This window comes from Elgaria multicarinata, chromosome 3 (genome assembly GCF_023053635.1).
Source record: "Elgaria multicarinata webbii isolate HBS135686 ecotype San Diego chromosome 3, rElgMul1.1.pri, whole genome shotgun sequence".
Taxonomy (NCBI): domain Eukaryota; kingdom Metazoa; phylum Chordata; class Lepidosauria; order Squamata; family Anguidae; genus Elgaria; species Elgaria multicarinata.
In genome coordinates, this window is record NC_086173.1 from 784,806 (window position 1) to 811,391 (window position 26,586).

Below are 26,586 nucleotides of genomic sequence, written 5' to 3' on the forward strand. Positions count from 1 at the left end.
ACAAGTTCAATCTTCAGGGCCCAGTGAGTTGCATCCTAAAGTAATAAGGGACCTGGTGGAAGAACTCTGAGAACCACTATCTATTATCTTTGTGAAATCATGGAAGACAGGAAAGGGGCGTGAAATACTGGAGGAGGGCTAATGTTGTCCCTATGTCATGATCCGGGGTGTGGGCAGCAGGGTCCTTAGGCAGGAACACTGGGGCTGGGATGGACAGAGATGGAACCGGCTTGGATGGTTGGAATACTGGTGAAGCAAGCTGGGGGTAAGGCACAGGTCTCAGGTGGCAGAATCCAACAGAGGGCCAGAGGCAGGAAGCAGATCCAGGAAATAGGCACAAGGTCAGACACAGGTTCAGAATCCAAGCAGGGGCCAGAAGCAGAAAAGAAGTCCAGTCAACAAACAGGCAAGGCAACAAGCAGTCAGGGATCAAGGCAAGAGGCAGAGTCCAGGAGGAACAGAGTCCAAACAAGGGCCAGAGGCAAAAGTCAATGGTCAAAGGCAAAGCAAGGGTCAGGCACGTACCAGGTAGCAAAGGGGCCAGAGGAAGAGGTGTAGTCAACATGGGCAAGAAGTCTGGCAAGGCAAGATCTGACGGAGCAGATTATCAGGAACTGACTGCAGCTGGCACAAGAGACTGTGTTGCTGTGGGAAAGGCTGAAGGTGAAATACAGCTCTTATATAGGCCTTTCTGGGCAGCTCCCAGCTGTTCTGTATGAGCCCACCTGGGAGTGCCTGCTGGTCTGGGCCTGAACCCTGCAAGGCTTTACCAGCCAGGACTCACAACCTGCGAAGCCCTGCGGATGGTTATATGGAAAGCTGCCACCAGATGGTGCTGCAGGACAGGACAGATCCTGACACCCTATCTTCAAAAACAGCAAAAAGGAGGAACCTGGGAACTACAGACCAGTAAGTCTAACATCCATCCCTGGGAAAATTTTGGAGCAGATTATAAAGAAATGAATCAGTAAGCACCTTGAAAATAATGACAGGATTTGTCAAGAACAAATCCTGTCAGACTAATTTCATCCCAGAGTTCAGGGCATGGAATAATGGGCTCAAGTTACAGGAAGCCAGATTCTGGCTGGACATCAGGAAAAACTTCTTGACAGTTAGAGCAGTACAACAATGGAACCAGTTACCTAGGGAGGTTGTGGGCTCTCCCACACTAGAGGTATTCAAGAGGCAGCTGGACAACCATCTGTCAGGGACGCTTTAGGGTGGATTTTATTTATTTATTTTTATTTATTAAACTTATATACCGCTCCCATAGCCAGGGCTCTCTGGGCGGTTTACAGAAATTAAATGCAGGATTCCTGCATTGAGCAGGGGGTTGGACTCGATGGCCTTTTAGGCCCCTTCCAATTCTGCTGTTCTATGATTCTGTGAACATGAATGGATCCAGCTGCTGTAAGGATGCTATAGAATGTAAGCACCAAATTAGATATGATGTTAATTGTATGAATGTAATTAATTTTTTGTTTGTTACATAAAGAGGAACTGTGGAGAAGCCTAAGCAGTCAGTGAGAGATTTCTTTGAAATTCAAACAGCGCCTTCCAAGAGAGGATCCACTTACCCTGGTCCTGAGGCTGCTCAGGCTTCCCTACAGCTGCTATTTGCATGACAAAAAATCTGCATGTGAATTGCATCCACAAAATTAACTTCACTTGTACTTTGGTCCTAAATGTAAATGAGAGGAAACAGACTATTGAGATTGAGGATATCAGTGGAAAATAATGAAGCTTTAATCTGAAACCCAAACCCAATGATTCTGTCTGAGTGATGTCCATTCTTCTTTGGGCTGGAACCAGCCTGGAAAGAACAGCAGTCTTCTAAATGTAATTCTAGAAGCAATCCCTAATCAGCTTGTGTTTGTGTGTGTGAAAATTCTCATGGATGTGCCAACTTGAACTCTAACATGTGTAAATGGTAATTCTAGTGAAAAATACCGTTCTCGGTATTTTTCGCTAGAATTACCATTTACACATGTTAGAGTTCAACTGACTATGGAAACACAGTTTGGCCGTAGTGTCAGAAAGCCATGAATCTTTCTCTTCGCCAGAAATAGCACTGAGCAATTTGTCTTTCTTTCTTTCTTTCCATTACAAAGGATTTGCCATAAGTTATTCCCCCTCTCCCTTTCTGCCGTGGTACAGATTTATTGAAACTGCAGATTAAACACACATGGAAGCTATTAGCTGCAGTGCAAGTGTGTTGGCTCCCCTCCCCCATCTTTTCCAATATATCAGCAGCAGAAATTATATGTGTGCAGAAACAGTTCTGATTTCCTAGACTTTATCATACCTTTTAATGTGTTATTTATTTATTGCATTTATAGCTGAAGCTCTCTTGTTGGTTTACAAAAGTTAAAAACAGTAAACATTAAAAACAGATATACAAAGTCTAAAAACACAAAAAGCATAAAAAACAACAGTATCCTTGTAAGGACAACTATTCAAAGTAATGGTTCTTACATTTAAAGCCCAGAAATGTCTGGGACCAGTGTACTTCAGGGAGCATTTATTTATTTATTTTGATTTCTACTCTACATTTCTACCAAAAAAATGGTACTCAAAATGACAGTTTTCCCCATGTGAGCCAGATGTACACAATTGTGTGCTTGGATCTCCTTTTGAGACACTGCTCACAGTGCCACAGCCATCAGCTGATTGCTACAAAGAGCAGGGCTGTCAAGCGAGTCATTCCCCCCCACCGCATAATTTGGCATTGTTTGTTAAAAACAACAACAAGAAGAACAACGCTTGCTGGTAAGCCTCTTCCACTTCTGAGTCGTCCTCTGATATAGAGGAGGTACAGCGCCAGGCATGGCTTGAGTGGCAAGGGGCAGTGTGGCCATCAAGATACTCTAGAGTATCTCTGGTCAGATACTCTATTCTTCCATTCAAGCCATCCCTGCTATGGAAGTAGCTCCCAATATTACCAGGAACCATTCTGTAGTTCAGGGACCAGGAAGTTCAGACTAGCAGGGGAGCTGTCCAGTAGGGAACACAGTGACAAAGGTGTTGCTTCAGCAAGGTCTGGGTTCCAACTGAGCAGCTGTATGGGAATGCTGATGCCTCAGCCCTTCCTGGCTTGGCAGTAGGGTCCAATCCAAAGCATGCTTCCACTTCATAAGTAGGGGTCAAAGATATAAGATGTGCTGCTAGGCGAGCAATGCATCTCTAGTGCTGAGCTACAGCCTAGACCCACCACTGCCTTTGTTCATGAGGTCCTGGGGGGTGGGGGTGGCAAACCTGGGAGGCCTGAATCAGGGAAATGAGACCAGTCTAGGTGCTTAGGTTCCTTCAATGTCAGCCTCCTTGAGTGGGGCATTGTTGTTGTTGGTCTTCTCCTAAAGCCTATTTAGGCTTTAAAGCCTATTTAGGCTTTAGGCTCCTAAAGCCTGAAGTATCCTTCTCCTCTTCCAAGGTCTCTTCAGGTTCCAGAGATGTCCTGGCAGGAAGGTGGTGGAGCACAACACCTATTCAGCAGTCTACCAGTTTTGCATGTCTGTACTTGGTGTTAGAAACTCAAGACAGAACTGGGACTCTGTTGGTGTGCCATCTGCCCTCCCACTGCTTAACGCTCTCCCTGCCTGAGGTGTTCTTAATTTCCTTGGCTGGTTTTAAATAGGCCCTAAGATATGATTGTCTGAGACTGCTCTAACTGAAACATCTATTGTTTGATTGATTGAATATTGGTCTGCAGTTGAAGAATTTTAATGGTTGCTGCTGTTTTATTGTTTGTATTGAATTTTTGTTTTTATATTATTGGTTTATTTATTTATTTATTTATTTACATTTATATATATATACCGCCCCACAGCTGAAGCTCTCTGGGCGGTTTACAACAATTAAAAATAGTAAACATTAAAAGTATACAAAAATTTAAAAAACGTAAAAACAGTATAAAAACAACAGTATCCATTTAAAAACAACAATTCTGGGGTCCATTAAAAACAAACTTAACGTTGTTAAATGCTGTTAAAATGCTGGGAGAAGAGAAAAGTCTTGACCTGGCGCCGAAAAGATAACAACGTTGGCGCCAGGCGAGCCTCATCGGGGAGATCGTTCCACAGTCGGGGGGCAACCACTGAGAAGGCCCTCTCCCTTGTTGCCATCCTCCGAGCTTCCCTCGGAGTAGGCACTCGGAGGAGGACCTTAGATGTTGAGCGCAGTGTACGGGTAGGTTCATGTCGGGAGCGGCGTTCCATCAGGTATTGTGGTCCCAAACCATGTAGGGCTTTATAGGTTAAGACCAGCACCTTGAATTGGGCTCGGAAACATATAGGCAGCCAAGCGGGCCAGAATCGGTCTTATATGCTCAAACCTCCCTGTTCCAGCTATCAATCTGGCCGCCGTATTTTGCACAAGCTGCAGCTTCCGGACCGTCTTCAAAGGCTGCCCCATGTAGAACGCATTGCAGTAATCTAATTTGGAAGTTACCAAAGTATGGACAACTGAAGCTAGGTTATCCCTGTCCAGATTTATTCATTTAGTAGACTACCTTCAGGATGCTCTCTGCCTGGAAAGGTGGTACATAAAAATATAACATAAATTAATAATAATAAATAAATATTCCTGATGCTATCTTCTATGTATGATGGCTAGAAATCAAAGAAGTATAAATCTGAAGTATAAATTCATGTCTAGAAAGTCCAATCTTATGCTCCTCCATCCATTAAATAACTGAAGACACCTGCTTGGCCTTTCAGTTCTTCAGAATTAGTCTCTTCTTGGCAATGAGAGCTGTTTGCAAGATCTGTTTCCACGTGTTCATGTGTCAGATTTCACATGCTCACAGATACAGCAATGATAAAACCTGCATCTTATTAACTAGTCTATCTTATGCTCCATCTTATTCACCCAGTATATGCACATTTATATCCTGTCTATTTTACATAAACTATTTTACTTAAACTGTTTATTTAGCTTATGATGTGACAAAAATCTTCCTTTTAAAAGCCTATTTCTTTTTTTTCACTCTCCAGAATTGCATGCCTCTCCTTGTTATATATCTATTAAAAGCTCATGTTCCAGGCTGTAAGCCATCTCATACTACATAGCACTGCAGGGGAAACCATTGGGGTGGGGGAAAGAGATGGTGTGTTTCTCCTTTCCTGAATGCCCCCTCCCCTCAAGAGTCCTCAGCACACTCCAAGACTACTGTTGTAGGCTGTCTGGAGTCATGAAGAGGAGCCTTCTTCTTGGCAGGGTGGGGGAGAATACATTGCAAACTTGTTTTCTAGGTCTCACCTATGACTCTATTTATTTATTTATTTATTTATGTATTACATTTCTATACCGCCCAATAGCCGAAGCTCTCTGACTTCCCCAACCTGGTTACCTTGAGATGTGTTGGACTGCAATTCCCATAATTCCCAGCATTGGCTATGCTCACTGGGAATTATGGGTGTTGCAGCCCAACACATCTGGAGAGCCCCAAGTTGGAGAAGGCTGTTTTAGATGCAATACTGTGAAGCATCGCATGCTTAGGAAATTAAGGGAGTTACTAGAATGTCATTGCCATTCATTTAAGACACTGGTCCTGGTTTTACACCCCTGAATGGAAATGCAAACACATTTCGAGAGCAAAGTTCACACATTCCTGAGCTTGCAATGCTTGTCTGTAAAATGCATACTTTATTTTTTAAAGTTTTTTTATTGATTAACAACACACTAATACAATACTACAATAATCACAACAGCACAAGACAACAAAAAACATAATACATAACTTGATTAACCTTATAACGTTTCTAATTTGATATTTTTACTTCATTCCATAACATAAAGTGCAACCCCCCCCCCCACCCTGGGATCTATTCCTGTTTCCAAAATCTCATTGATTCTTCTGGAGGTGGTCTTCCACTCCCCCTAGATAATACATATTCTAGGAACTGATTCCAAATCAGGGATAGTTTTGCTATCCCTCTTCTTACTTTTATATTACATGTCAATTTATTTATAGCAATATCCCAAATCTCTTTATACCAATCCTCAACATGATAATCTCCTTGCACCTTCCAGTTCCTAGATATGATCAACCTTGCTGCTGTCAGCAAATTCGTTATCAGTTCTTTTGTTTCTTTATTACATTTTAAATCTCCATATAATGATAACAATGCCACTGTAGGTGTCTCTTCAATCTCCATTCCCACTATATCATTTATCTCTTTAAACACCATTTTCCACATTTTTTGAACAAATACACATTCCCACCACATATGTAAATACGTTCCTTTTTCTTTACATCCTCTCCAACAATTTGCTGAATGCAGCTTATTTATTTTATTTAATCTCACCGGGGTTAGATACCACCTCCATAAAATCTTATAATAGTTCTCTTTTATCCTCACTGACATAGGCCACAGCTAGACCTAAGGTTTATCCTGGGATCATCCAGGGTTCGCCCCTGCCTGAGCACTGAATCCCCTGTGTGTCACCTTGATGAACAGGTTTGACCCCTGGACGATCCAGGGATAAACCTTAGGTCTAGCTATGGCCATACTTCTCAACACTCTTTGTCTCCATATTCCCTCCCAACTCTAAAATGCATACTTTAGAGTATGCACCCAAATCCATACTTTCCCTGTTGAAAATGGGGATGGGAATGGGGTTGACCAAGCTTTAAGGTGGACCTCAATGAGCTCGAACACCACTGATTCTTCCATCCCTACAAAAATTGGTATACTAAGCCAGATGCTTACAAATGGTAGCCTGGTTTGAATAAGCAGCCTCCCCCCCGCACCCAAAAAGAAAGAAAGAAAGAAAGAAAGAAAAAAGAAAGAGACTAATATTGGAAATGAAGAAATTAAAAGGGCTCCCAGAAGATGGGCCTCTTTAATTGGGGAAAACAATGAAGAAATCTCTCAGTTTGGAGAAGGAGATGGAGTGCTTTGGAAAACAAATGGGCAAGAGAACATGTGTGGTAGTAGCGGCAGCAGTAGTGGAGAGCACGGAGCTGCCTCCTTCGAGAGTTGGCCTGAACGTTTCATACAGTTGCATTTTAGAACTGGCAGATAAGCTCAGGTGCAGACTGGGGGAGGGAACCCTCCAGGGGGTTGGGACTCGATGGCCTTGTAGGCCCCTTCCAACTCTGCTATTCTATGATTCTATGATTCTAAGTGCCTAAACATAAAAGCACTGCAAGTTGGAAGATTGTGTTGATGTTTATTCCAAGCATCATCACCATCTTCCAACACTTTCCCCCCCAACAAGTGTTGATTATTATATAAAGTGTTATTCACAGTTTACATTTATTTTTGTTGGAGAGTGCCCTTGAGAAAGGGTTTTTTATAACACAAAATGCATTAAAAAGGAGCTTGGAATAAACATCATCACCATCTTTCAACTTGCAGTGCTTTTGTATTTAGGGACTTGGAGGGTTCCCTCTTCCAGTCTGCATGGTATTTTGGTTGTTTGTTTACAGAAGCTCAGGGAAAACAGGGGGAGATCCGATCAAATAGCATGGAAACATGTATGGCAGTGAGTGCAAAACAATTTGGGATATGCAGATGGAAAAACAGGGATAGCTACTTGTGCTGCTTAGACAATAATAGAAATTCCAGCTAAGACGGAAAAAATAATGAGTAGTAGGATAAAATTGATCTGGACGGAGATAGCCTAGCTACAGTTATCCATACTCTGATAATGTCTTGTCTAGATTACTCCAACACATGATGTGTGAAGCTGCCCTTGAAAATGGTCTGGAAACTTCAGCTGGTCCAAAACATGGCCGCAAGATAGTTAACGAGGAGTGGCAAATGAGTCCATATTACGCCAGTACTTTTCCAGCTTCACTGGCTGCCAATCCAGGTCCAGGCCTGATCCAAAGTGCTAGTACTAACATTCAAAGCCCTAAATAGCTTGGGGCCAGATTAGGAAGCTTCCTCCCATATGTACTTGCCCGAACCCTAAGACCGTCTTCTCTGTGAGCCCCTGCCAGAGGGAGTGAGGTGGGTAGCTACCATGATAGCACTCTTCAAATACTTAAAAGGTTGTCATACAGAGAAGGGCCAGGAACTCTTCTCAATCCTCCCAGAGTGCGGGACACGGAATAACGGGCTCAAGTTAAAGGAAGCCAGATTCCAGCTGGACATCAGGAAAAACTTCCTGACTGTTCGAGCAGTACGACAATGGAATCAGTTCCCTAGGGAGGTTGTGGGCTCTCCCACACTAGACGCATTCAAGAGGCAGCTGGACAACCATCTGTCAGGGATGCTTTAGGGTGGATTCCTGCATTGAGCAGGGGGTTGGACTCAATGGCCTTGTAGGCCCCTTCCAACTCTGCTATTCTATGATTCTATGATTCTACCAGGAGGAGCAGGGCCTTCTCTGCTGTGGCACCCCGGCTGTGGAATGAGCTTTCTAGGGAGGTTCCCCTGGCACCTACATTATACTCTTTCTGTCACCAGGTGAAGACCTTTTTATTTCCCCAGTATTTTGACAATTTACCATCCTCATCTTTTAAATTACTGTTTTAAATCTGTATTTTAAACCTATATTTTAAATTTCTGCATTGCTGCTTGATTTTATTCTGGTTGTACTTTTATATTGTGGTTTTACATTGTGGTATATGTTTTATACTTAAGCTGTACTTTATGGTTTAAATTCTTGTGAATTCTGAAGTAAGTAAGTAAGTAAAAGTGGCTAAAGCAGTGCTTGGATACAATCAAAAAAATGATAGAATGAATCAATTCGAATTCAGGGTAAGCCATTTAACATCACAGTGATCCAAATATATGCCCCAACCACAGATGCTGAAGAAGTAGAAGTAGATCAGTTCTATGAGGATCTGCAGCACCTATTTATTTATTTATTTATTACATTTCTATACCGCCCAATAGCCGGAGCTCTCTGGGCGGTTCACAAAAATTAAAACCATTCAAAGTATAAAACAACAGTATAAAACCATAATATAAAATACAATATAAAAGCTCAACCAGATAAAAACAGCAGCAATGCAAAATTGCAAATTTAAAACACCATGTTAAAATGTATTTATAGATTGTTAAAATATTGGGAGAATAAAAAGGTCTTCACCTGGCATCTAAAAGCATATAATGTAGGTGCCAAGCGAACCTCTTTAGGGAGCTCATTCCTACTGGATAATACACCAAAAAGAGATGTTATTTTTGTTACAGGAGACTGGAACGCTAAGGTGGGCAGTCAAATGACATCTGGAATTACAGGTAAGCATGGTCTAGGAGAACAAAATGAAGCGGGACATAGGCTGATAGAATTCTGCCAGGACAACTCACTGTGCATAACAAACTCTCTCTTCCAACAACCTAAAAGACAGCTTTATACATGGACTTCACCAGATGGCCGACACCGAAATCAGATTGACTACATCCTTTGCAGCCAAAGGTGGCGGACATCTATACAGACGGTAAAAACAAGACCTGGAGCTGACCACGAACTTCTTATTGCACAATTTAGAATTATTGCACTAAAGAGAATAGGGAAGACCCACAGATCCGTTAGATATGAGCTCACTAATATTCCTAATGAATATTCAGTGGAAGTAAAGAATAGATTTATGGGACTAGATTTAGTAGATAGGGTCACAGAAGAACTATGGACAGAAGTTCACAACATTGTCCAAGAGGTGGCAACAAAAAACTTCCCAAAGAAAAAGAAAACCAAAAAGGCAAGATGGCTGTCTGCTGAGACACTGGAAGTAGCCTAAGAAAGAAGGAAAGCAAAAGGCAACAGTGATAGGGGGAGATATGCCCAATTAAATGCAAAATTCCAGAGGTTAGCCAGAAGAGATAAGGAATTATTTTTAAACAAGCAATGTGCGGAAGTGGAAGAAGACAATAGAATAGGAAGAACAAGAGACCTCTTCCAGAAAATTAGAAACATTGGAGGTAAATTCCAGGCAAAAATGGGTATGATCAAAAACAAAGATGGCAAGGACCTAACAGAAACAGAAGAGATCAAGAAAAGGTGGCAAGAATATACGGAAGATCTGTATAGGAAGGATAATAATATCGGGGATAGCTCAGATGGTGTGGTCAGTGAGTTAGAGCCAGACATCCTGAAGAGTGAGGTTGAATGGGCCTTAAGAAGCATTGCCAATAACAAGGCAGCAGGAGACGACGGTATCCCAGCTGAACTGTTTAAAATATTGCAAGATGATGCTGTCAAGGTGATGCATGCCATATGCCAGCAAATTTGGAAAACACAAGAATGGCCATCAGACTGGAAAAAATCAACTTATTATTATTATTATTATTATTATTATTATTATTATTTATTTATTTATATAGCACCATCAATGTACATGGTGCTGTACAGAGTAAAACAGTAAATAGCAAGGCCCTGCCGCATAGGCTTACAATCTAATAACTTATATCCCCATACCAAAAAAGGGAAACACTAAAGAATGTTCAAACTATCGGACAGTGGCACTTATTTCACATGCCAGCAAGGTAATGCTCAAGATCCTGCAAGGTAGACTCCAGCAATTCATGGAGTGAGAATTGCCAAATGTAACGCATTGGATTACTGCAATGCGTTATACGTGGGGCTGCCTTTGAAAACGGTCCGGAAGCTTCAGCTGGTACAAAACAGGGCAGCCCGTTTACTAACAGGGACTGGCTGGTGAGATCACATTACGCCAGTCCTTTTACAACTTCATTGGCTGCCAGTCCAGGTCCGGGCCCGATTCAAAGTGCTGGTATTGACATTTAAAGCCCTAAACGGTTTGGGGCCAGGTTATTTGAAGGAACGCCTCCTCCCATATGTACCTACCCGGACCTTAAGATCATCTACAGGGGCCCTTCTCCGTGAGCCCCTGCCAAAGGAAGTGAGGCAGGTGGCTACTAGGAGGAGGGCTTTCTCCGCTGTGGCACCCCGGTTGTGGAATGAGCTCCCCAGAGAGGTCCGCCTGGCGCCTACACTGTACTCCTTTCGTCACCAGCTGAAGACCTTTTTATTCACTCAGTATTTTAACACTTAATTTTAACTTAAATTTAAATTATACTGTTTTAACTCTGTATTTTAACCTTATGTCAATTTTGCTGCGTGGTTTTATCCTGGTTGTGCTTTTTATATTGTATTTTGTATTTGTATTTTTAAACTTGTTGGTTGTTTTCTTATGGTTTTAATTTTTGTGAACCACCCAGAGAGCTTCGGCTATTGGGCGGTATAAAAATGTAATAAATAAATAATAAATAAATAAATAAATAAATACAAGCTGGGTTTAGAAAAGGGAGAGGAACTAGAGACCAAATTGCCAATATCCGCTGGATAATGGAGAAAGCCAGAGAGTTCCAGAAAAAAAACTACTTCTGTTTTATTGACTATTCTAAAGCCTTTGACTGTGTGGATCATAACAAACTGTGGCAAGTTCTTGGTGGTATGGGGATACCAAGTCATCTTGTCTGCCTCCTGAGGAATCTGTATAACGAACAAGTAGCAACGGTAAGAACAGACCACGAAACAACGAACTGGTTTAAGATGGGGAAAGGAGTACGGCAGGGCTGTATACTCTCACCTTACCTATTCAACTTGTATGCAGAACACATCATGCGACGTGCTGGGCTTGACGAATCCAAGGCTGGAGTTAAAATCGCAGGAAGAAACATTAACAATCTCAGATATGCAGATGACACCACATTGATGGCTGAAAGCGAGGAGGAGCTGAGGAGCCTTATGACGAAGGTGAAAGAAGAAAGTGCAAAAGCTGGGTTGCAGTTAAACCTCAAAAAAACCAAGATTATGGCAACCAGCTTGATTGATAACTAGCAAATAGAGGGAGAAAACGTGGAGGCAGTGACAGACTTTGTATTTCTGGGCGCAAAGATTACTGCAGACGCTGACTGCAGCCAGGAAATCAGAAGACGTTTACTTCTTGGGAGGATGATAAAATAGTTAAGAGCAGAGACACCATACTGACAACAAAGGTCCGCATAGTTAAAGCAATGGTATTCCCTGTAGTAACCTGTGGCTGCGAGAGCTGGACCATAAGGAAAGCTGAGCGAAGGAAGATAGATGCTTTTGAACTGCGGTGTTGGAGGAAAATCCTGAGAGTGCCTTGGACTGCAAGAAGATCCAACCAGTCCATACTCCAGGAAATAAAGCCAGACTGCTCACTTGAGGGAATGGTATTAAAGGCAAAACTGAAGTACTTTGGCCACATAATTAGAAGACAGGAGACCCTGGAGAAGAGGCTGATGCTAGGGAAAGTGGGAGGCAAAAGGAAGAGGGGCCGACCAAGGGCAAGATGGAGGGATGATATTCTGGAGGTGACAGACTTGACCTTGGGGGAGCTAGGGGTGGCGACAGCCGACAGAAAGCTCTGGCGTGGGCTGGTCCATGAAGTCACGAAGAGTCGGAAGTGACTGAATGAATAAACAACAAAAGGGACAACAATATACAATTTTGGTAGAAGATTTAAGTGGACTCTCTGAATGGAGAATCGGAAGGAGTTTGGCAGAGAGGGGCCATGACATTGTTCCAATGAAGATGTGTAATTTCAACAATAGTAAACTTAAGGTCTATCCTCAGCAAACCACAGGAGTAGCTACAGTTCAGATAACAGGGTGAAATGTCATCCCAGGAAGTTATAGTGTCTGTATAAAGAAATGTGAGTGAATAGACATAGGGAACAGGGCAGACAAAACCAAATCTATAATAGGGGAATAGGGGTGACAGAAATGGGCTCTGAAGTCTCTTTAGCACTTTAGGTAGTGGGTTGATTTGGATTGGATCTTGTTTCAGAAAATTTGAAGCTTTCTGATTGACGATCTTCCGATTGACTATCATGGAGAAATCAGCAATGGCTATAATTTTTGACAGAATTGAATGAAATTTGCAGACATAGTAACCCCTTCCAAAGGGATGAAGCCTGCCAAATCTCAAACAGGCAATTCATATGAAAATGGCATATATCATAGGGGTGCACCTCAGTAAGTAACCTGCAAAAAATAAGATGGGTAGATAGATGGCATACATCATAAAGGTGCATCTAGGAACATAACCTGCAAAGTTTCAGAGAGGTAAAGTGCTGGGGTTGTTGAGTTATAATGAATGAAAAAACATTTGAAGTTTTTTGTTTTGTTTTCTATTCAAAATGGGCAAAATATCACAATCTTCATCCATGAAATGTAGTTATGAGAGTAAAAGGGGATAATTGGCTTTCATATGTTAAGTACATTAAAAAATGAATTACAATAATAATAATAATAATAATAATAATAATAATAATAATAATAATATTTCTTACCCGCCTCTCCACTTGGATCGAGGCGGGGAACAACAGCGAATATAAAACACATAAAAACTGATTTAAAACATAGCATACATGATTAAAACATCCTAAAAACATTCTAAAATTCCACTGGATAGACCTGCCGGGATAGATCAGTCTTTATTGGTTTTTTTAAATGCTAGAAGACTGTCAAGTTGATGAATCTCCTTCATCTTGACGAAGTTGAGCAAATAAGTGGGAATCATTTGTCTACAAAATGAATGAAAGCACAGAACTGACGATCATGAGATCATTGTGACAGCACCAACTGGTAACACTCAAATTGCCTAATAAGTGCAGTTTGGACAAGGACAACCAGGAAAACCTGGCCCAGATAACCATTGCTAATGAGGAAAACAGCCTCTTCATTTTATGTAACTTTGGCTCACAGCATTACTTGGAATGTAAATTGCCCTGGTTGTTGCTAGGTTTCCATTAAATCATATATCAGTATTTTGTAAAACATGCCAAGAAGATTTACTTGATGTCATGAAAGTTATTTAGAAAAAGAGTAAAATCTGTAAAAAGTTAAAACATTGGTTTGTCATTTGTAATGCAAAAGCTTGTGTTGCGTGATTCATGTGTCTAAACTTGCACAGTGCAACATGCCTGAAGGATTATATTAAGTAATAACAACTTCCGAGTAGGATTTTCATGAGAAACACCAAACCCACTCTTAATTCTTTGGCCCTATTTGATTTGAAAATAGCTCATAAAACTCAGAACTAAAAATAAAATAAAATAATATATGTTGTTAATATATGTTGTGCATTTGTCTATTGACATCTGTTCAGTGGCCGCTCTGTGAATGATCTGCTTGGTCTCCCTAGAATTCAAAAGGTGCAGGTTTCACAGTGAATATCCCTAAACACAAGTAACAGCTCACTATTTGGCTTACTTTGTGACAGCAGTGGCAGCAAAGAACCATTTCATCACATTGCAACCCAGTCGATTCATGAGTTGCGAGTGATAGCATGTTAAAGCATCCTTGACAGATGGCTGTCCAGCTGCCTCTTGAATGCCTCTAGTGTGGCAGAGCCCATGACGTTCCTAGGTAATTGGTTCCATTGTCGTACTGCTCTAACAGTCAGGAAGTTTTTCCTGATGTCCAGCCGGAATCTGGCTTCCTGTTACTTGAGCCCGTTATTCCGTGTCCTGCACTCTGGGAGGATCGAAAAGAGATCCTGGCCCTCCTCTGTGTGACAACCTTTTAAGTATTTGAAGAGTGCTCTCCTGTCTCCCCTCAGTCTTCTCTTCTCCAGGCTAAACATGCCCAGTTCTTTCAGTCTCTCCTCATAGGGCTTTGTTTCCAGACCCCTGATCATCCTCATTGCCCTCCTCTGAACCCCCTCCATCTTGTTTGCATCCTTCTTGAAGTGTGGTGCCCAGAACTGGACACAATACTCAAGAATACTGGGGAACCAGTACTTTGCGCAATTTGGAAGCTGTACTTCTATTAATACATCCCAAAATTGCATATATATCTTTGAAGCCACATCACACTCTTGGCTCATATTCAGCTTGCGATCTACAACAATCAAAACAATGTTTTGTCACTTTTGCCAGGGGGGTTATAGACCCGCTTTTGGGAGAAGACTACTGAGCCAAAGTAGGAATTCAGCATTTCAGCCTTTTCTTTGTCATCTGTTATCAATTTTCCATCCTCATTAAGCAGTTGAACCACCATTTCTTTCCTCTGTCTTTTACTACTCATGTATATGAAGAAGGCCTTTTTATTGCTTTTAGCATCCCTCGCTAGTCTCAGCTCATTCTCAGCTTTAGCCTTCCTGATGCCATTCCTGCACTTCTGTGCCTCCTGTCTGTACTCTTCTTTTGTAGCCTGGCCTTCCTTCCACTTCCTATATGTGACCTTTTTTGTTTACAGGTCATCTCTAAGCTTTTTGTGGAGCCACATTGGTTCCTTCTGTTGTCTTCTATCATTTTTCCTTGTCGGAATTGTTTGTAATTGTGCCTTTAAAAATTCATTTTTAAAAAACTCCCACACATCTTGGACTCCTTTTCTCATTAGTTCCCACTTGCCAAGGGACCTTACTTATCATAGTTCTGAGTTTATTAAAATCAGCTTTCCTAAAATCCAGTGTATGTGTATGAATACACTCAGCTTTTGCCTCCTATAAAATCAAGAATTCAAGTATGACGTGGTCACTTTCCCCCAGAGTTCCCATAACTGCCACTTCATCCATTAAGTCATCCCTATTGGTCAGTATCAAGTCAAGGATAGCCAATCCTCTAGTTCCTTCCTCCACTTTTTGTAGGAGAAAGTTATCACCCACACATGTCAGGAATTTCTTGGAGGGGTCACTTTTGGCAGAATTTGTCCCCCAACAGATATCAGGGTAATTGAAGTCCCCCATCACTACTACATCGCACTTCCTTGAAACACTGGCAATTTGTTTCTCAAAAGTTACATTCTCATCTTCTCCTTGTTTTGGTAGTCAGTAGTAGATTCTGACTATCATGCTCCATTTATCCTTGCCCCATTTATTTTAATCCAGATGCTCTCAGTGGGGCTACCAGGCTCATCCTCCTATCTTTAACATTTAGTGTGACTCCGCCTACTTTTCTTTTTGTTCTGTTCTTTTTGAACAAGTTATATCCTTCAATTGCTGTATTCCACTCATGAGAGTCATCCCACCAAGTTTCAGTTATACCTATCAAGTCATATTTGCCTTCAAGTATTAAGAGTTCAAGTTCATTCTGTTTGTTTCCCATACTCTGGGCATTAGTATATAGACCTCGAAGACCATGTGCTTTACAGTCTGGCTTCCTGCCTACATTATTGTGAAGACTATCATAGGATGCCATTAGAGCTGTTGTCTCTGTTATGGTGCACATGACTTCACCCTTTGTTGTCTTGAAGCTTATGTCTCCTTCTCCCATATGGTTCAGTTTAAAGCCCTCCTGATGAAGTTCATCATGCTGTAGCCAAACTCATTCTTCCCAACCCTTGTGAGGTGCAATCTGTCCCTTGCTAGCCGTCCATCTTCCAAGTAGCGTAGCCTGTGGGCCCAGAATCCGAATCTCTCACGTCAGCACCACCTTTGAGCCAGTCGTTCACGCGGAGTATTTTCTTTCTCTTTCTCTTCCTCTTCCAAGAAGTAGGGGGATGGATGAGAAAACTATCTGGGCCTGAAAGTTCTTGGGTTTCCTTCCCAACGCTTCAAAGTCTGATGTGATTTCTTTGTAGCTCCACTTGGCGACATCATTTGTTCCCACATGGATGAGGAGAAAAGGATATGTGTCAGTGAGCTTTATGAGTTTCGGCAACCCTTCAGTCATTATATACAAAGTGCCCAAAGCACACAACTACACAATATACACACAATGATGAATAATAACAAATAACCTTATTTATTTACAATATATAACTGATGCATAACACCTGCATGGTCATTAACGGCCAACTACCATTTGCCCAACAAAACTGTGCAAGAAAAGTGCTCTTAAATAGTAGTCACTTTACAATAATTATTATTATTTCCATGTATAGTATACAAAATCACAGTCACAATTACTTAACATGACACAGTGTTGGTAATGACATCAGATAATATCCTTTTAAACATATTTTTATAATAGAAGGTTATATTTGTTTTTTCTTGTTCTTATACGTGTTGTAAAACTTTATGACAGGTCTCCGCGTTTTTTCCAGGCTTCAGGCAATCCGGCTGCTTTTCATTCTGGAGGTATTTACCCCATAATTATGTTTGGAGATGTCTACCACACAATAACCTCATGGTTTACAGCCAAGTCATCATGGTGTTCGTTCTGACGAAGCTCTCGTGCAAACAGGAATAATAAACCGCGGAGACCTGTCATAAAGTTTTACAACACGTATAAGAACAAGAAAATATATATATTATATATATTTTCTTGCACAGTTTTGTTGGGCAAATAGTAGTTGGCCATTAATAACCATGCAGGTGTTATGCATCAGCTATCTATTGTAAATAAATAAGGTTATTTGTTACTATTCATCACTGCATGTATATTGTGTAGTTTTGTGTTTTGGGCACTTTGTATATATTGACTCATTCACACTACTGCCTTCTTCTTTTTGAACTCTTCAGTCACGTCTTGAATCCGTGCTCCAGGGAGACAGCATACCTGGTGAGTGCATGGGTCTTCGCGACATACTTGAGTTTCAATCCCACATAGCAGGAAGTCTCTTACAATGAGTCTTCTTGTAGTTGTAGGCCCTGGTATTGTTGCCTCTGCTCAACTGACCTTCTGCCTCTTGCTCACTGCTGCATGAAGTCCCCTGTAATTCTCCCTCTGCAGACTGTCCTCCAGTCTCATTTTGCAGTAGCTGAAAGTGGTTACATAGCTCTAGTGGTTCAACTGGTGCAGAGTGTCTTCTAGTTCTGCTCCAACCTTCCACCCCTCACCCATTTTTTTAACATTTATAGTAAGCCACTGAGTGAGAGTAACGAGATGTGAATGTGGAAGTGCTTGAATTCAGAAATGGGCTGGATGAAGGTCAGCCTACTGAAGTTGAATTTTCACAAATTTGATGTGCTGTGGGTAGATGGTTCTCACGTTCAGGGAAATGGTGTTCAACTCATTCAGGTCCACATTCCAGTGGTGGGCAGGGCTGAAGGCAAAATGGACAGGACCAAAATACAAAAAAAATATCAGCATATTTTAGCTTGGAGCTTTTACTGCTGGTAATCAGGCCTTAGTAGAAGCATTTTAGAGTGGGGAAAAATACTGCACCCAAGCCGGAAACCACTAAATGATAATTAGTTGGGGGAAAGGCCATTTTTGGCACCAGGCCTGAGGTTTCCCCACCCCTAACATAGAGTTCAGGTTGGAGGGCTGGTAGGAAGCCTGAGATAGAAGGGCTGGTAAAGACCTTAGCCTTCCAGTTGGAGTAGATGGATATAAGGCAGCTTTAGGGTGACCATATTTGGGAAACCAAAAAGGAGGACAACATGGTCAGCCCCCAAGGGGGCATGACCACCAGCATGTCTGGCCCCAGGGGGCGTGTCCAGCACCAAGGGGGGGTGCCCACCTGAACATAGCCTTGGTCACATGTCTGAACAGCACACAAGACATCTCTGTTCTACACAACATCTTAATGTCAAAATCACTGAAATAAAGAACCAGTGAGACATTGAATGTATCTGCAACAGGAAAGGTGCCCTGCTTGCCCAGCACTTCTTAACTAAAAACTGGAGATCCCCTTGATGCCAAGGGCTGAAACTGCTCAAAGTGCAAGACCCTAAAGAGGAGGTTTGACAACCTGAGTTTGAAGGATATGGCTCCAGAGGCTTTAAAAAATTAATTTTAAAACCTCAAACTTTAAAAAATTCCTAAAAATCAATGAATGAACAGATCTGCTTTAAACTTGGCATGGCTAAAGCTGTCCTTAAGAGCTATCATGGTGCCAAGTTTCATCTCTTTATCTTTAAATATGACATTCTTTTAAAAAAATTAATTTTAAAACCTCAAACTTAAAAAAAATCCTAAAAATAAACAGATGGACAGATCTGCTTCAGAAAGAAAATTGAGCTCTTCTCTCTCCTTTGTCAAAAACAGTTTTATCTTATAACATACTAAAAACATTTAAATGAAGACAATAATTATAGATGAAAAAAATAATAAAGCTCAGCAATGGAAAGGGAGGTCGACACGGCGAGAAGGGTCTGCATCACGAGACTTGATTTAACACAGTGGGAAGCTGTATCTTGAAGTAAGGAACTGTAGCGGTGGGAAGGCTGATATGGAGTTTCATAGGTTAAGGATTTCCACATAAATGCTAACAGACAGCTAGTTGCTTAAGGGCTTCAGAGATGAGCCACTGCATTTGAAATGTATGTTGCTTCCAAACACTCTTATGAACATAGGAAGCTGCTTAGGGTGGTGTCAGGATCAGGTACTAGTGATGAGTGCTTTCAGGATCCAGGTCCAAGCTCAAAGGGCTGCTCTGCTGCAGAGTGCTGGCAGAACTCCGGCCCTGGCCAGCAGCAGTTCATGATAGGGTAGTTTGGTGCAGCTGGGAGCAGCTAGAGTCAGGGCTATTTAAGAACCACATTGTGACTCTAGCATTTCTCACAGCAACATCGTTCCTGTGGTGCTTGGTTCCTGGTTTTTTGATGCTTTGTTTGTTCCTGACCTTGGACTGCTCTCTGGACTATGCTCTTGCTCTTGCCTCTATCACGCCTTGACTATTCGGACCCTGGACCACGCCCTTGCTTCTGGTCCTGTCTGGACCCAGGTTTGACCTTACCCTTGAACCTTTGATCAGCCCTGGACTTGCTACTACCACGGGCCCTGTTGGACTCTGGTCTCCGCCACTGGGTTGTCTACAGAACCTTGCCCCTGCCTATTACTCCTGCCATGTTGTGGTTAGACCAGTAAACTGCTCTATTCTAAACAGCTTGTGGGTGTGTTTGTCTTTGTACAAGTGGCCATATAACAGGAAAAACCCAGATTTGTCAGGATTTCTGGTAACAAATCTGGGAAGGAGGGAAATCATGAAATTTGGAGAAAAATCTGGATTTTTCCCATCCTCTCCTTATCTCTGCTCATTATTCATGGCAACTGGGAGTGTCATTGCTGGCCAGATTCCCAGGCAAGGCTGATAAGATTCTGTAGCTGTAAACACGACAATGCTGGTGCTAAGTTGTGTAACCACTTCTTGCCAGCCTTTTTGCCCTTCACTGTTGGCTTCAACATCCCACAAATCACAGCTCCCTGGTAAGAGGGGAAGTCAGCTTACAACCTTGAAGGTTGCCCCATTTTACATACTGAGCCCAAGTTGCTTAAAGCCCAGCCCAGCTGTCCATTAAGTAGAACCATGGGCTCTCTTTTTGGAATGGATTTTGGTGGACTTGCACTTTGTGGTGGGGAAGATTTAGCTGGAATTTTTTGGGTTTCTATTGGGATGTTTTAGAGCTGATTTTGTGCTCTTAGCTTTTAAGTGATCCTCTCTCCCCCCCCAAAAAAAACATTCAAGATGGGTGTGGTAAAGATGTAAATGAATAGAAGATCCATGGAACAAGTCCTCCACATGAGGCTCTTTTTCAGGGCGCTATTGCCATAGCGGACAATTTGGCTTACATTAGAGATGAGGTGAGAGTTCTCAAGTGCTGAGTTTCTAGGATAGTTCAGGTCCCTCACTGAGTATTCTTCTTCTGGTGTCTCCCATCTTCAGCACTTGGAAGTGTTCCCAGTTCTTCACAGTGGATGTTTTGCTTGGGTTGCAGCTCTCCTCTTTCCTTTGTTAATTGTGCTAATGGCTGTTTAGACAAGCTACTTGATCCCTCATGGCTCAAGTCCTCGCTAACAATGCCCCTCTTGCATCCACACACATCGGTGACCACCCGTTAAACCACTTCATCCACCCACATCAATCCCAAAGCTGCCTCACATTTCATCACAGCAGCTATTGTAGTAATTTTTTCCATAGTCAATGACATTATTAAACCATTAGGGATATGTGGGTGGCACACACCAGGGAGCTATGGCCAATCATGGCTCCTAGCTGTTTATGCCAGAATGTTCCAGGGCACATGTTTCACCTTCATGCTCTATGTGCTTGAAGATTGCACCATTGGGAAGCATTGGTGCAATCTGGGTTCTATGAAAAATGTGATGTGGCCTCAAGAGGAGCCAGCAAGGTGCCTAATTACGGTCAAGCTATTGGAAGCTCCTTTAATGACAAAGCCAGACCTGAAAGGGACATTTAAGAGAAGTATTGGGAACCTGATTTCTCAGCCAGGAACATACTCGGTGGTCTTTTGTAAGCCACTCACTCTCAGACTCAGCCCCCCACCCCTGCAATATGGGGACAATAACACAGACAGACTTTAGCGAGCTGTCCTAAGGACTACTGAAATAATGTATCTGGCATTCTATGATCACTCTAGATTAGCCTTCCTCAAGCTGGTGCCCTCCAGATGTTTTGGACTACAACTCCCAACATTCCCGAATATTGGCCATGCTGCCTGGAATTGATGGAAGTTGGTCTAAAACATCTGTTGGGCACCAGATTGAGGAGAGTTTCTCTTTATAAATGCTAATGTGTTACTAAATAATGCAGTTATGTTGCTCTCTGGATGGCAGCTTTCCTCTATGTGGGCTGGCATAGCTGCAGTTGTCCAGAAGAATCCACGAAACACTCCTTTGTAAATCTGTCATCTGGCGCCCTGCAGAAGAGGACACAATTTTACCAGCTACTATTATTCTTGTGAGATTTGATTTTTAATATTACAGAACACGCAATGTGGCTTTATTTGTTTATCAGTTCTTGTTTTGCAACTGAGCTAATAAACAAATTTGGAATGTGTCACTTACCAGCTGTCATGCCTTTCCCAATCTTAGCTGCTGTTTTATCGGAACCCATGGGCTATTGTAGGAAGGCAGGATTTCGTCATTGAACACCTGCAACAGATGCATATTGCTGTTGAAGGGGCTTTCTATGAGTGCTGTCTAATTTCTCTGGAAGTGACTCATTCATTCACGCACACGGGGGCTTTTTAAAAAGAGAATCTAGACAATATCTCAGTAATCATTTTTGCCAGCCCAATTAGTATATTCTCTTGCTTACAAAAATGGAACCAAGGAAAATATTAATCTGATTTCAAGTGCAGACTTTGCTTTCATAAATTAGTGTTGTTAACATATAAATCAGTGGTGTTAAATGCATCCTAGTATTTTCCCTGTTATTCTCTCATCTTTTTGAAGACCTGGCTTGTAGATTTTTCAAGTGGTGAGGTACAACTGCTCTGGCTCATAGTCTGATCAGAACCCTCCTTCTCAAAGGGAAAGATGAAGATCTCAGGGTGATGAATGAGAAAAACAACCCCTAGCCTTCTCTCAGCCACTTCCCCCTTTCTAGAAAATTCTTTTGCCTCAGCATCTTTCTTTCTGTGTGTGTCTTGGTAAAGGTGACTGAGAACACAATTGCAGGCATCTCTACCTATCCATTGATGTGCGCTGGAAACAGAAATGGCCATAACATTTTCAGTTTTTCGATAAGAGAATGAAATCTGGAGACCTGGCAGCCCCTATGGAGGTGATTGCACCTGCCATATTTCAGACAATCAAGTACAGTGGCTTTTGTGCTAGCCACAGGTAAAATTTGATTTTTCCCCAAGAAAATCTGTCAAAGCAAAGAGCTGTAACTTTTGTGTGCTTCCACATAAGTGCATGGAATTTGGGGTCATGTGAGAGGAAAATAACACTAACATTAACTATCTAAAGCCTAACACAAATTAAAAGGGTGATTTTTTGGGGGGGGTATTCTTTTAAAAATAAGAATATAGATGAAGAGTTGAAAATGGGAAGGGAAGGAATAGTAATTGAGAAAGGCGGAGGAGGGGATGCCAAAGAAGCAGCAATAAACAAAGCAAGGGAACAAACCAAAGCCCTAACAACTAGCAGTGAAAGTATTATGCATTGTTTATTTTTTTTTTAAAAAAAAAAACATCTAGAAGAAAGATAGAATGAAAAAGGAAGTCTAGGGAATGGAATTGAGAAGGGCTGGGCAGGTACTGTGGGAAGAACAAACCAGGGGGGATTCCACACGTCGTACTGAGGGCGCTTCCATGCGCCCCCAAAGCGATCGTGTAGCTTGCCTGGAAGAGACGAGGAAGAGGCATCCTGGCGGCGGTGGCAAGGATGCCTCTTCCTCGTCTCTTCAAACAGGCAAGCTACACGATCGCTTTGGGTGTGCACTGGGGGCGCATGGAAGCGCCCTCAGTATGACGTGTGGAATCCCCCAAGGAAAGCTGCACTAGCACAATCCATTAATGAAGAACTCTCCTCCTTCTACCAGCTCTTTTTCATACTGGCAAACAAAAGTAGAAGCTCCTGTTTACACAACCCTTCCTCCACCACTAATTGAAGACTGCTGGGTTAAAAGTTCAGACCTATTGGCAGCTGGAGATGTCACTCGCCAAGGCTGATACCCTCGGTCCCAATTCTTCCTCTTCCCCTTCCCTATGTTCAGCAAAGTGCTACATTTCTCAGACAGGCTGCCTGGCCTTCAAAGTGATTCAGATTGATCCAACCTCCTTCAGACCCAGACCGGTCTGGTCCAAGTAACCCTGTCTTGGTGTGGAATTTGGATCCAGAACTGAAGCAGTGCACAGCCCTAGAAATATTGACTAATTCTGTACTGAACCTCCTGGCAAGTATTTCATCCACATCTCCTCATTGAAAGTAATTTTGTTAGGCAAGAGTTTGTTCTGCCATGCTGAGCACAAATTCCTTTTGGAAGGACAAGTATTTTGATGTGCTCATCTCTGGCACTGAGTAGAGGACACAGAAGAAGTCCAGTTATTCAGAGCAGTTTTGTGAATTGTCTCCAGATCACCTAGCTGGAGAATCCAGCAATATCCATTAGCCTTTCTTTGTTGGGGTTGTTGAGGTGTCCAGAAAAAAATCCTCTCCAAGCAGAGAGATTAGCAGAGTAATACAGCGTTCCAGGCAGGATTCAGAGAAAGCGAATACAGCCACAAAGATAAACGACAGCAAAAGCAATTTCTTCAGCAACGTTTTACTGAGGCATAGACATAGAGATCTTATTTACAATATCATACAATATACTCACAGAACGTCATGTTCACACAGGAGAGAGTAAAGATATGCTTCTACACAAGACTTATATACAGAGCATTATCTTTACCTACCAATTTACAACTTGACAGTCAATCAATCACACTTGTCAGGTCGTTAACCAATAAACCAATTATCTCCTGACCTTTAAAGTGGCTGATGTAACTCCTTGCAATTCTTGCAACTGCCTGGGTGAGACTGAAACTATGGATATTAAAAATCAAAACCCGGACAGGGGTTGGGTCAGAGAAGTACAATAGGCACTTCTAAATGTCCACTTTTAAAAGCTAGGCCACACATGTCTATTGCAAAATACTTAGCATTCTCTACAGGCCTGCAGTATTCCAGTGAATTATTTCAGACTTCATTAATGTTATAAGAACATTCTGAGGAAAACTACTGGCAACAATTCCACATTGGTTCTGGACATTTTTTTTAAAGAAGTCAGGAAGAGTGCAGCCAAGGTCAGGAAGAGTGCAGATTTAGCAATTTGTAAAGGGAATGCTCACGTGTTTGGAAATCTAGACCATTTTTTTTAAAGTACTAAACACATCTACAAAGAACAGAGTTATTACAATGGAAGAAAGTAAAGCACACATGTATTGTAGATAGTACAACACCAAGGTTCCTGTAAGCATAGCAGACAGGTTGCACAGCTGGAAGAACTTTAAAAGGAACACAGAACATGAACCTTAAGGTCTGTGATGAACAAACACAAGTACAAGCCAAGGCAATGAAATCAACTAGTTTATGGGAGCAGCCTTCTACATGTAGAACTGCTGTAGCAGGAAATGATAAGGCCGTGGAGGCATATAACCCCTGATCAACCAATAACCTTCTACATTTGGGAGGCAGCATGTGAAATACACATTGGCCTTTGCTAGACCAGGCTATATCCCAGGGAGATACCCAGGATAGTCCCTGTGCGTCCAGATGACGCAGAGGAGATCCCAGGATCAGGCAGGGATGAACCCTCCCTGGCCCTGGGATATAGCTCTACCATTTGGCCCTGCTCTTTTTGCGGTCCCAGGGACTGCGGAAGGTGTGGCCCGTTTCCGTGTCTTGACCCCGGTTCTGTGCGATTACACACACGGAGCTGGGAGCCGCGCAAGGGGCACAGTGCTCCCCAGGAGCACTGCACCCATTGGGGGCAGGGTGGGGTGGGGAGCAGGGAAATCACTTTTTTAAACTTTTACTTACTTTTCATCACTCATGCGCTCATGTGTAGCCAGCCCTTTAAAAGTTTTTTTTAAAAAAATGGAAGGCGCGACGGCTCTCTTGTTGAGGTCACCTCGCCTGACGTGTAAATGAGGGTGGGGTCTCACATTATTTACAACACGAGATCACTCCTCCTCCATCCTGTATTATCCTGTAGGTGTAGCTAAGGCCATTGTTGAGCCCATGACTGTTAAACATAGAATCATAGAATAGTAGAGTTGGAAGGGGCCTATAACATGGGCTGATTTACTTCAGATCCCAATTTGGAAGGTCCGAATCAAGCCCAATTCACTTTGGACCTGTTTTGATTTGCTTCAGATCTGAATCAAGATTCAGATTTTCAAATTAATCGAATTTTTCATTTTCCCATAGACGTGCATGGGGGGGGGGAAAGAAATGCCTATATCTTTTTCATTTTTCATGATACAAAAATGAACTTTGGAGACCCTATAGAATCTGTGATGGTGTTCATATCTGCCAAAGTTCAGACAGTTTGGGCCAGTGATACTTGTGCAATCAACTGGTAAAAATTGCTTGTTCAGAGAAATATGGAAGAAGGAGAATGAAGGGGGGATTGGAACAAACACACTAAAGGCTAACAATTAGAAATATATTTTTAAATATAATTTTTGTATTTTTTTAAAAAGAAAACAAGCATAAAGAGACAGAGAGGCAAGAGATAACAGTGAGAAAAGATCCATGAAAGATCCAAATACCAATAATAATAATAATAATAATAATAATAATAATAATATTAATAATGCATTTCTTTCTTACCTGCCTCTCCCTTTGGATCGAGGAGGGGAACAACATTAGTACAAGAATCAAAACTTCTTAAAAATACTTGATTTCACATTCATCTGGGTTTGGGTAGGCCTGTCGGAAAAGTCTAGTTTTCAAAGCTGTCTTAAAATCACAGAGAGAGTTAATTTTACGAATCTCCTCTGGCAGGCTGTTCCACAATCTGGGGGCGACAGAAGAAATGGTCCTCTGGGTAACAGATGTCAGCCTAGTTTTGGCTGACTGAAGGAAGTTCTCCCCAGAGGACCTGAGTGTGCGGTGCGGACAGTATGGGAGAAGGCGATCCTGCAGATAACGTGGGCCCAAACCATGTAGGTCTTTAAAGGTAATGACCAACCCTTTGTACTTTTCTTGGAAACTAATTGGCAGCCAGTGGAGTGATTTTAATGTTGGTGTAATATGCTCACCCCTAGATGTACCGGTGACCAACCTGGCTGCCATATTTTGAAATAGATGAAGTTTCCAAACTAGGTACAATGGTAGCCCTAGGTACAGCGCATTGCAGAAGTCAAGCCTTGAGGTTACCAGCACGTGCACGACCATCTTTAGGTCTTCTGGCTCTAGGAAGGGGCGCAGCTGGCATATCAGCCGAAGCTGATAGTAGGCACTCCTGGCCGTTGCATCTATCTGGGCTGTCATTTGGAGTGCTGGATCCAGGAGGACCCCCAAACTGCGAACACAGTCTTTTGTGGGGAGCGTAGCCCCATCCAGAACTGGTT